This window comes from Pinus tabuliformis, chromosome 2_2 (genome assembly GCF_031772625.1).
Source record: "Pinus tabuliformis cultivar Carrire ecotype Pingquan chromosome 2_2, CPIR1, whole genome shotgun sequence".
Lineage (NCBI taxonomy): Eukaryota > Viridiplantae > Streptophyta > Pinopsida > Pinales > Pinaceae > Pinus > Pinus tabuliformis.
In genome coordinates, this window is record NC_142300.1 from 370,856,630 (window position 1) to 370,866,178 (window position 9,549).

Consider the following 9,549-nt stretch of genomic DNA (forward strand, 5'->3'; position numbering starts at 1 on the left):
AAATATATTTTCTAAAAGAATAACATGACTCTATAAATCAACTATGTGAGTATGACCTTCCTATCCCCAATGACTAATACATACATCAATGTCCCAACCAAGTTGGGATATACCAAATTTGACTCATCTACCCAACCAAGTGGGGATATACCAAATGTTTATACATGAATGAAATATAGCAATTATTACATCATCCTTTCCATGCATAGTGGGGGTATAAATTACATCATATGACCAAAAGGACTCATTAAAAGACTATGACAGGCAGAGACATATTATTACATCATGGGCCTTTATATGACCTTTTCATCGAGTGATATACATGACATTTATAACAAAAACAAGACCATGATAGTCATCAGCAACTATCATACACCATATATGATGATCTGCACCATAAGAATCTATCAGCAACATCCAGACCTGCAACTCGTATATGTCCATCATTAGTAAATAGCATCAACCTGTGACAAATTATGCCGCATATAGATATCAACTCATCCTCTTGATCTCATCAAGATCAACTTGCTTCGTTTCCTTAGTAGAAAGAGCCTTATCATAACCTTCCATGAATCAACTAAGCATATGTCATATCTCCAAGCAGTAACACAAAATCATTCACATCATATCATATGTATGTGAAAACACCATAGTCATCATATATTATCATAACATCATCATCAAGAACTACATGATCTTTCCACAAGAACCCTCAATATATCAACCATGTATTATCACGAGGGAACATTCCACATCTGATAAGCATTAACCATGATAATCAACATATGTGAGTATCAAACCTATCATCATAAAGTAAGAAGGCATCATCATTATGTGACTAAGTAAGTCATGTCTCCGAATATCCATGTATTCAAATAGTTATGTCTTCATGAGACTTGTAATAACACCATTCTCTTGGCCAACCAACAATATTTATCAATATGCAACTTAAGTAATCATCCATGTATCTAGCATAATGTGTATCCATCAAAGAGATAGCAATATGTAGCTATGATCTCATAGTCATTTGTCAAGATTTCTTGATACGATCAACAAAAACAATCCTCAACCATGTGAGAGCCAAGAACTATAAGAATCTTGCATCATAACTACACCATATGAACTTTATGCATCTTTGAAGGCATGATGACAACAACATAATGAGTGACCCATCGTCAAATAATGAAGTTATGTACTCAAGCTTTGTACTTCTCCTTGTCCTTATGAAGATCACCATGTAAGCAACATATGTACTTTATGCATCATCAAAAGTCATCCATAATCACCCATAAATATGATCTGAATAACAACTATGTAACCCCAAGCAATAGAAGTATCATCATCATAGGAAACTCATAACCACAACATAGCTTGATGTATCATTTAAGAAATTTAGCCACATCAGCCTCATCACCATTGATAAGAATCATTAGGTACTAGAGACTTCTAAACATAATGCCAACAATGCATTATTAGAAGCACAACATATTCTCCCCCTGAACCTGTGCCACCTATTCACTGTCAGATCTTATCATTGCATATATCAGTAAGAAATATCAAGGCATCATCATGAATCATATATACATCAATTCATCAACAACTTATGAGGATCAAAAGCACCTCTAAATAACATCCACATACTATAGTCATCAATCATCAAGACAAAAAATATAATTGATAATTGTCTGAATCATTTTTCTAAGTTTGCCCCACTGCTTCTTCATTAAACCAACATATACGCGACTATGCAGCTTCTAACTCACGTTTATACATGTCTTGTCTTCATGATAACTACGTATGAGAATTAGGACACTGAAATTTCATACTTTCAATTCCTTCTGAGTCTATTTTGTCTGTATACTTAGCCATGCCACATCTTTCTATCTGCAATTCCTTCTTCTTCCATACCTTCGAGTGTGATGATGTTTGTCCCTTTTGGTATGTTGGCCAAAATTCACTCCTGCATTCTTTTGCTATATGGCCAAACTTGTTACAAGCATAACATCTTATATCATATTCCTTCTAATGCAGTCAGTGGCTTTGTGACAAACCCCACAATATTTGGGGAAACCCTTTGATCAAATCTTCTTTTATCTTCAATAATTCAGCAGAGAGAAATAGTACAATAAATCTGATTTATATTAGCAGTAGCAAACCCTAGATCAACAGCATCAGCATCAGCGGCTTCATCATCAAACTAGGGCAGACAATATCTCACAAACTAACCATCGGATTGGCTTGATTCCACCACCAAAAGTTGTGGCTTTCAGAGGAGGTTCAGATGAACCTACAGTGCCATTCAAATGAGGAGATCTTTTGGTCCACGTAGGTCAAACTTTACTTCTGCAGTTGCAGCGTCAGTTTCAACAGCTTCCGGCTTCACATGTGTGAGGGAGAGACCCTTTTCTGCGCAGTAGAGAAGAGACTCTTTTCTGCGCAGTAGAGAGAGAGAGAGATGTGATGAGATGAGTGAGTGCAAATGAGGAAAATTTCTCTTGAATTTATACACAACTGATGATGTTTGAATAGATGCGACTGTTGAGCTTCTGAGCCTACATGAGTTGTAGGTCGGCTTGATAATAATTCCATAATCAAAATAAATTCATATCTCCATAAATACTTATCAGAATTGGATGATCTTTAGATCAATCCTACACCTCTCGACAAGAGGAATCTAATAAAAATATTATTGGCCATGAATAAGATGACCCACGTGAAGTTTGGCCCTAATTTCCAATTTAACACTCCCTCTCAACTAGGGAGAACTTCATCTGCAATCTGTCTGTCGATTGCTACTATTCATCCATCAAATGCACTGCCCTGTACAGCCTGACCCTTGCCCTGCTCTGCTCTATGTTCTTCCTGTTCTGCTTTTTCTTGTTTCATCTTATAATGTTTCATATTCCTTCTAAAGCAGTCAATGGCTTTGTGACCAAACATATTGCAAGAAAAACAATATCCCTTAAATCACCTGGAACCTAATGATCTTTCTGTGTGATGGTTATTAGCTTGAACCATTCTACTTCTACATTTTGCTGCAACATGTCCAAAATTATGACACACAAAACATTCAACATTATTCATCTGAGGAAAGAGTTGATTATCACTTCCATAATTAGGAGTAAATGATTTTATTTGAAGTCTTTCTTTCCTTGGTTGTTGATGGGGTTGACCTCTTATCTCCATGTTGAACATTTCAGATTTTGCATTAGAGTTCCCGGCCTCATCTTGTGAACTAGATTCACCTTCAACAGTTTCATAAAAACCAAGACCAGATTTGACGATAGGATACATTTGACTACTAAGAATATTGTCCAAAATCTTAGTGCTATCTTGAAATCGTAAAAGTTTATCCTTTTCTTCTAATTTACCGTTGAGGATATTTACCTCAACCTGATATTGCTCTCCCTTTTCAGGATACTGCTTCTTCATAATTTCTTCAACTTTTCTTCCTTCTTCCACTTGTTGCCTTAATTCAAGAACTTCAATTTCTTGTTCTTCAAATGCTTGGAGTAGTTCTTCATTCTACTTATTTGAATTTTTTAGATCTTCTTTTAGAGAAACAACCATAGCTTCAAGACCTTCACAATAGCTAGCTCTTTCTATAAGTTCCTTGGTTGTTGTGTCCTTTTCATTCACTTCATTTCTCAATGATGTCACTTCATCCTACAGCCTTTGAGTTTGATCTTCCTTGTACTGTTTCCTTACTTTGTTTCCTTCCTCTAACTGAGCTCTTAACCTTATAATCTCTTCTTTGTAGGTACACTCCCTTTTTTCCAATAGATCTTGTTGATCTCTAATTATGTCTGTGAGCTTTTTAAATTCTACCTCTATTTGATTTCTTTCTTTTTCACCCATAAGAGGAAATTCAGTTGTTTCGTTGTCACTTTCATTATCTTGAAATGAACAGAGAAATGTATCACCAGAGGACAACAAATTCATACCTGATAGTTCTTTTTCTTGTTCATCTTCATTCTGAGGTGATTCTAAATCTAAAGAGTTGCTTCTACATAAAGGCCAATCGTCTCTCCCACTATCACAGTTCCTTTGAGATGTCTTCTTCTTTTGGGGTGCTTTCTTCTTTAGTTTCTTTCCCATTGTTACTGCGGATCTCCTTCAAGCGATCAATCTTCTGCCAAAGGACCTGCTCTGATACCAATTGTTGGAAATGATACTGAGGCGGGGGGGTGAATCAGTATTTACAAATCAATAAATTTTTCATTTCCATAATCAGATTTATATACGCTATTTCAGAGAAGGGAACTCACGTGTGCACGCAACTTTTCTTAAGGCAACCAACGTATATCCAGTGAACTTATGATTCAGTTAATTCATCATATGTTGATATTTAATCAGTGCATCAGTACTTTATTAAACATTAAATAGTAACCATATGCAATAATAACATAATAAACCATCGCACATAAGCAACACACATGAACACCAAGATTTAAGGTGGAAACCCAATGTGGGTGAAAGCCACTTGCAGCTGTTGTCTCTGTCTTCTTTTAATAATAAGAAAATATGTTTACAATCTTGTACTGGTGCAGACTCATACCAGTATGTAGGCACCCACCTATAGAAGGCTACAACCTTCTCTCGTTCTCCAGCTTCTTTTGAAAGGGAGCTACAACCCCCTAGTTCTTGTACTAGCTGATATATTTACTAGTACGTAGGCTCTGACCTACAGAAGGATACAACCTTCACTCATTCTCCAACTGCTTCTAGAAGGGAGCTACAACCCCCTAGTTCTTGTACTAGCTGATATGTTTACTAGTACGTAGGCTTCGACCTATAGAAGGATACAACCTTCACTCGTTCTCCAGCTACTACTGGAAGGGAGCTCCAACCCCCTGATCAAATCACCAACCATGACTAGCAGGAAGCTTCAACTTCCTCACTGAAGGCTCCAACCCTCAGTATCCTCCACGGACCACGTTTCATAAATTTTCAGACTGGATTCTCCTGGTACACAATACTACAATATGAAGGCCACGTTTCATCCAATTTTCACACTGGACCTATTAGTAACATTGAAGCTCAAAATCAATCACCACTGCAAACAACCATCAAATACATCTGCATCAACCAATCACTATAACCAAATAATCAATCTCTGATATAACTGAAACAATCAATCACTGCAACCTCTGAACCTCTAACACAAGTGAATAAAACAATCACTGAACCACTAACACAACTGAATCAACCATTCATTCAAACTTAATAAAATTCAACCAATCAACTGGAACAGACAGATCACTGTAACCAGTACACAGATATGAACCCAGAACACTGCATCAACAACTAGAACTAATTGTAACCTCAAAAGGCACGTGTCAGAATGTATACACTCCTTTAATGAAGCAAACCTGCGTGTATACGCTACTTCCTTTTGCCCAACCTGCGTATACCTCTGAAGAAACTGAATCATAAAACCTCTGCACCAAAAACTGTACCAATCAGTGACATTCTGAAGATCTACTATCATATTACAAAGTTCTAAACAGATAGCAACAAGGATGACCCTTCTTTCTCAATCAATTAATCAATGAGTCACAAACTCTTTATGCATTCAGTTTTACTTTCAGATCTAAGAAGACTTCATTAACAGACAACAGTAAAATAGCAGCATTGATTTGATAGACCAGTCATCCTTGAACATCCAGCTTTTCTTTTGCATACGCTACTTGGAAGAGTCGAACCAACATGTATACGTACTTTTACCAAATTGAACCAGCGTATAGATCTGCAAATGCTAACTTAAAACATCACAACTATTTCAGACTTCAGTCATACCCAGAATAAACATTTTTAGTGTAAATCACGCGTAAGAATTTAGATCTAGACTATCCATGATCAAACCATATAATAATAATTCATTTCAAATCCCGATCTATCATTAGATCTCATCCTTCATCAACTGCATAGGTGCATCCTTAATTCAAATCAAGCAAAGCATCAGAAACCCATAACCTGCATATTTGATCTAACACTTCATAAGATATTCAATACTTGCACTCTTTGCCCTTATGATCTTCTCATCCTTATATAGCTTTAGGCCCTTTGTCAATACCTTGGACCCATAGAAAATTTTAGGGGCAAATGTTCGCCCTTTGGCGAAATTAAGGGGTTTTAAATTTTTAGTGGGCGAATATTTTGTATCATAGTACATTTTTACAAATCACCTCAAATAGCCCACCTTATTTTAAGGGAGAGGGTAAAAAAGGTAAGTTTAGCCCTTGAAATTAGGAGTTACAACCTTCCATTCGCCCATTTTCAAGAATAGGTTTTATTTAAGTGAATCCATTCACCCATTTTCAAGAATAGGTTTTATTTAAGTGAATCCATTCGCCCATTTTCAAGAATAGGTTTTATTTAAGTGAATCCTGTGGGCCAAAGGCCCAAATACCATATTTCAAAAGAGGTATGGTAAATTAATAAAAATATAAATAAATGAGAGGTATGGTAAATAAATAAAACATTTTTTATATTTACTCCATAAGTCACCTTATATACATGCAAGGGTGTAAACAAATAAAAATATAAATAAAATGGAGGTATGGTAAATAAATAAAATATCTTTTTATACTTACTCAAAAGGTATGGTAAATAAATAAAAATATAAATAAACTAGACGCATGGTAAATAAATAAAACCTCTTTTTATTTTTAGTCCATAGTCCAGGCTAAGAGGTTTTATTTAAGTGAATCCTATGGGCCAAATACCATATTTGTAAAAGAGGTATGGTAAATTAATAAAAATATAAATAAACGAGAGGTATGGTAAACAAATAAAACATTTTTTTATATTTACTCCATAAGTCACCTTATATTTACGAACACTCAAAAAATGCGTTATATTTAGGTGAAACCTATGGGCAAAATACTATGGGACAAATACCATGGACCCTAATATTAGTATTAATAAAAATAAAAATGGCACATGGTATTGACCCATGGTATTCACCAAAATGGCACATGGTATTGACCCATGGTATTCACCTGGAATGTAGCCTATTTAAATGTGGGAATTAAACCAACATAGATCCATCTCAAATATCGTGATATGAAAACTAGCATAGAGTGAAAAAATATTTGATTTGATCAAGAGTAAAAATGGATGTTGTAATTTAATGTATGTTAAACATTTTAGCTTGGTTAAAATAAAAAATAAAATAAAAATCAACTATTAATTTTATTAATTTTTATAAATTACTAATAGTAATTCTTAATCTCCAGGTTTATGATAACTCATGGTATTGACCCATGGTAATACCATGGTATCCATGTGAGCATAGACTATTTAAAGGGGAAATTCTATCATCTTAGATCCATCTTAATTCTGGGTCTACCAAGTGCTTAGAGGGATAAATAGATTTCATCCCCCTAAGAGTGGTAGATGTGAAGATGGATATAGGTTGGTTTTTATGATAATGAAGATATTAAATAGACTTAGGAAATTATATTGTAAAAACATCTTAAGGCGAATGGTTAAAGCATAGACATTGGACAAGTATATTTGTATACTTCTGTTTTAAACTGAAACAAATCCAGGGCTAAAAGGAATGGATTGATTGCACTAGTCATCATTCTATAACTTTCCAACATATGCTGGAGTAAACAGATTGTAATTTGGGTAATTTGGGTAATTTTTCTAATTGCAAACAGAAACATACTTGTGTATTGGCAGGGTGGTTAGAGGTCCCTAGAAGTGATGAATTTGAATTTTTTTTGGTTTTATATATAGTATTAGGTTTTTTCTCATGCTTTCTGTGAATGGCACGGATGAATTTTATCCTACACCCACTAGGTTATCGATATGTAATTTCGGTAATTTTGATTTCAAAAGATATTTTAAAGAAATGCAATGATTTCATTTGTGTATTCAATAAACACAAGATTTTATAATTGAGTAAAATATTCGCCACGCTTGGTGAGAGATTCGCCAAAAAATTATATATACATATCATATTATTGATAAAATCGCCTTCCATTTTTCCTATATACCATGGAGATTCGCCCATTTATTATACATGTAAATTTAGGGGGGGTTCTTAAAATTTTCCCTACTTGGACCAAAACCACTTAGGACCAATACCTTGGACCAAATACCTAGGGTCAATACCTCAGACCAAATACCTCGAACCAAATACCTTGGACCCAAAATACCTTGGACCAAAACCTTGGTTTTCCAACATGTACGCTCTTTTCCTCCTGTGGGAGTGCGTGTATATGTATATGCTCTTTTTGTTCTGTGGACCAGTGTGTATACGTTGTTTTGACTAAGAGGACTTGCGTATACTTCTTAAACTGCTTTACATCAACCTTTTCCTTTACTTTCTTTATTCTGATCAGTAGACCTAAGTTCAATCTTCCTATTCTTCTGTACCAATGTCCTATTACTTATGAATAGACCTATTACACTGTAATTTGCCATATTACTTCTGAAAAGATTCCTTTGAACTGCCATGCTTTCTCTCAGATCTGACATTTCTCCTGTAGATTCATCTAGTTACGTAGATTCATCTAGTTACCATATACAAGTGAGTTGTTTAGCTACAAGTGGGTTGCCATCAAGTACAACACATGTATCCTAATGCCAACAACGTTCTGGCATTTGTGCAAGAAAAAGACATGAGAGGCATATTAACACCTATCTCTTTCATTTTCATGCATCATATCATAGTTCCTCCACTTTTTTCCATTTCTAACCCTGTAACGATTCAATTTATTTGTTCACAACCACAACAAAAGCCCTTATCACCATTTTTCCTCCACGAATTATCAAATTTATTGGCTACTTTAGAAAGGTATTTTAGTGAGCATGAAGGACCTCAATGACTATTACAAGAGATTACAGAGTCCTATAACAATCTACAAAAATCCTACAAGCTCTAGTTTAAAGTAGCAAAGGCATTCTTGAAGAAGGCCACATCCTACAACAAAGGTCAATGACTACAAATCAACAACATTAGCCAATAATTCACTACAAATTTATGAAAAAGGGGCTTGAGCAGTTACATGATTCCATGTAAGCTACTACAAGACTTAATATTCACCAACAAACCTTGAAAACACTTGCAAATGAACAAATAATACCCTCCAACGCCATGAAAGGAAAGAATCGAGTATGAAATATATGACACTCACCCTGTGAATTCATTCGAGGCATAAGGAAAATGTTGTTTTTGCAAAAATGGAACAATTTAATAACCAACCAAACTATTAAAAGTCTTAGATAGTTTGGTAGATAACTCCACATTGTCTAAATTTATTCCCACATGTGGGGGGACGAATGAGACAAATCATTTATCTTTTGAAAAGGTGGTTGTTGTTGCCTATTGATAATGGGATGAAGTGGTTGTATGAGTTGCACAAAGTTTAATGAGGGTAGTAATCCAGCTCGATGTTGTGCACTAAGCCTTCCTCATTCACCACTCAAAATCATCTCCACTTAAAGAAGGAATCGACTCAAGATCACAACCTATTTCCATTTAATGTTATGCATGCAAACAAGTCTTAAGAAGAACATGATGAATTTATCATC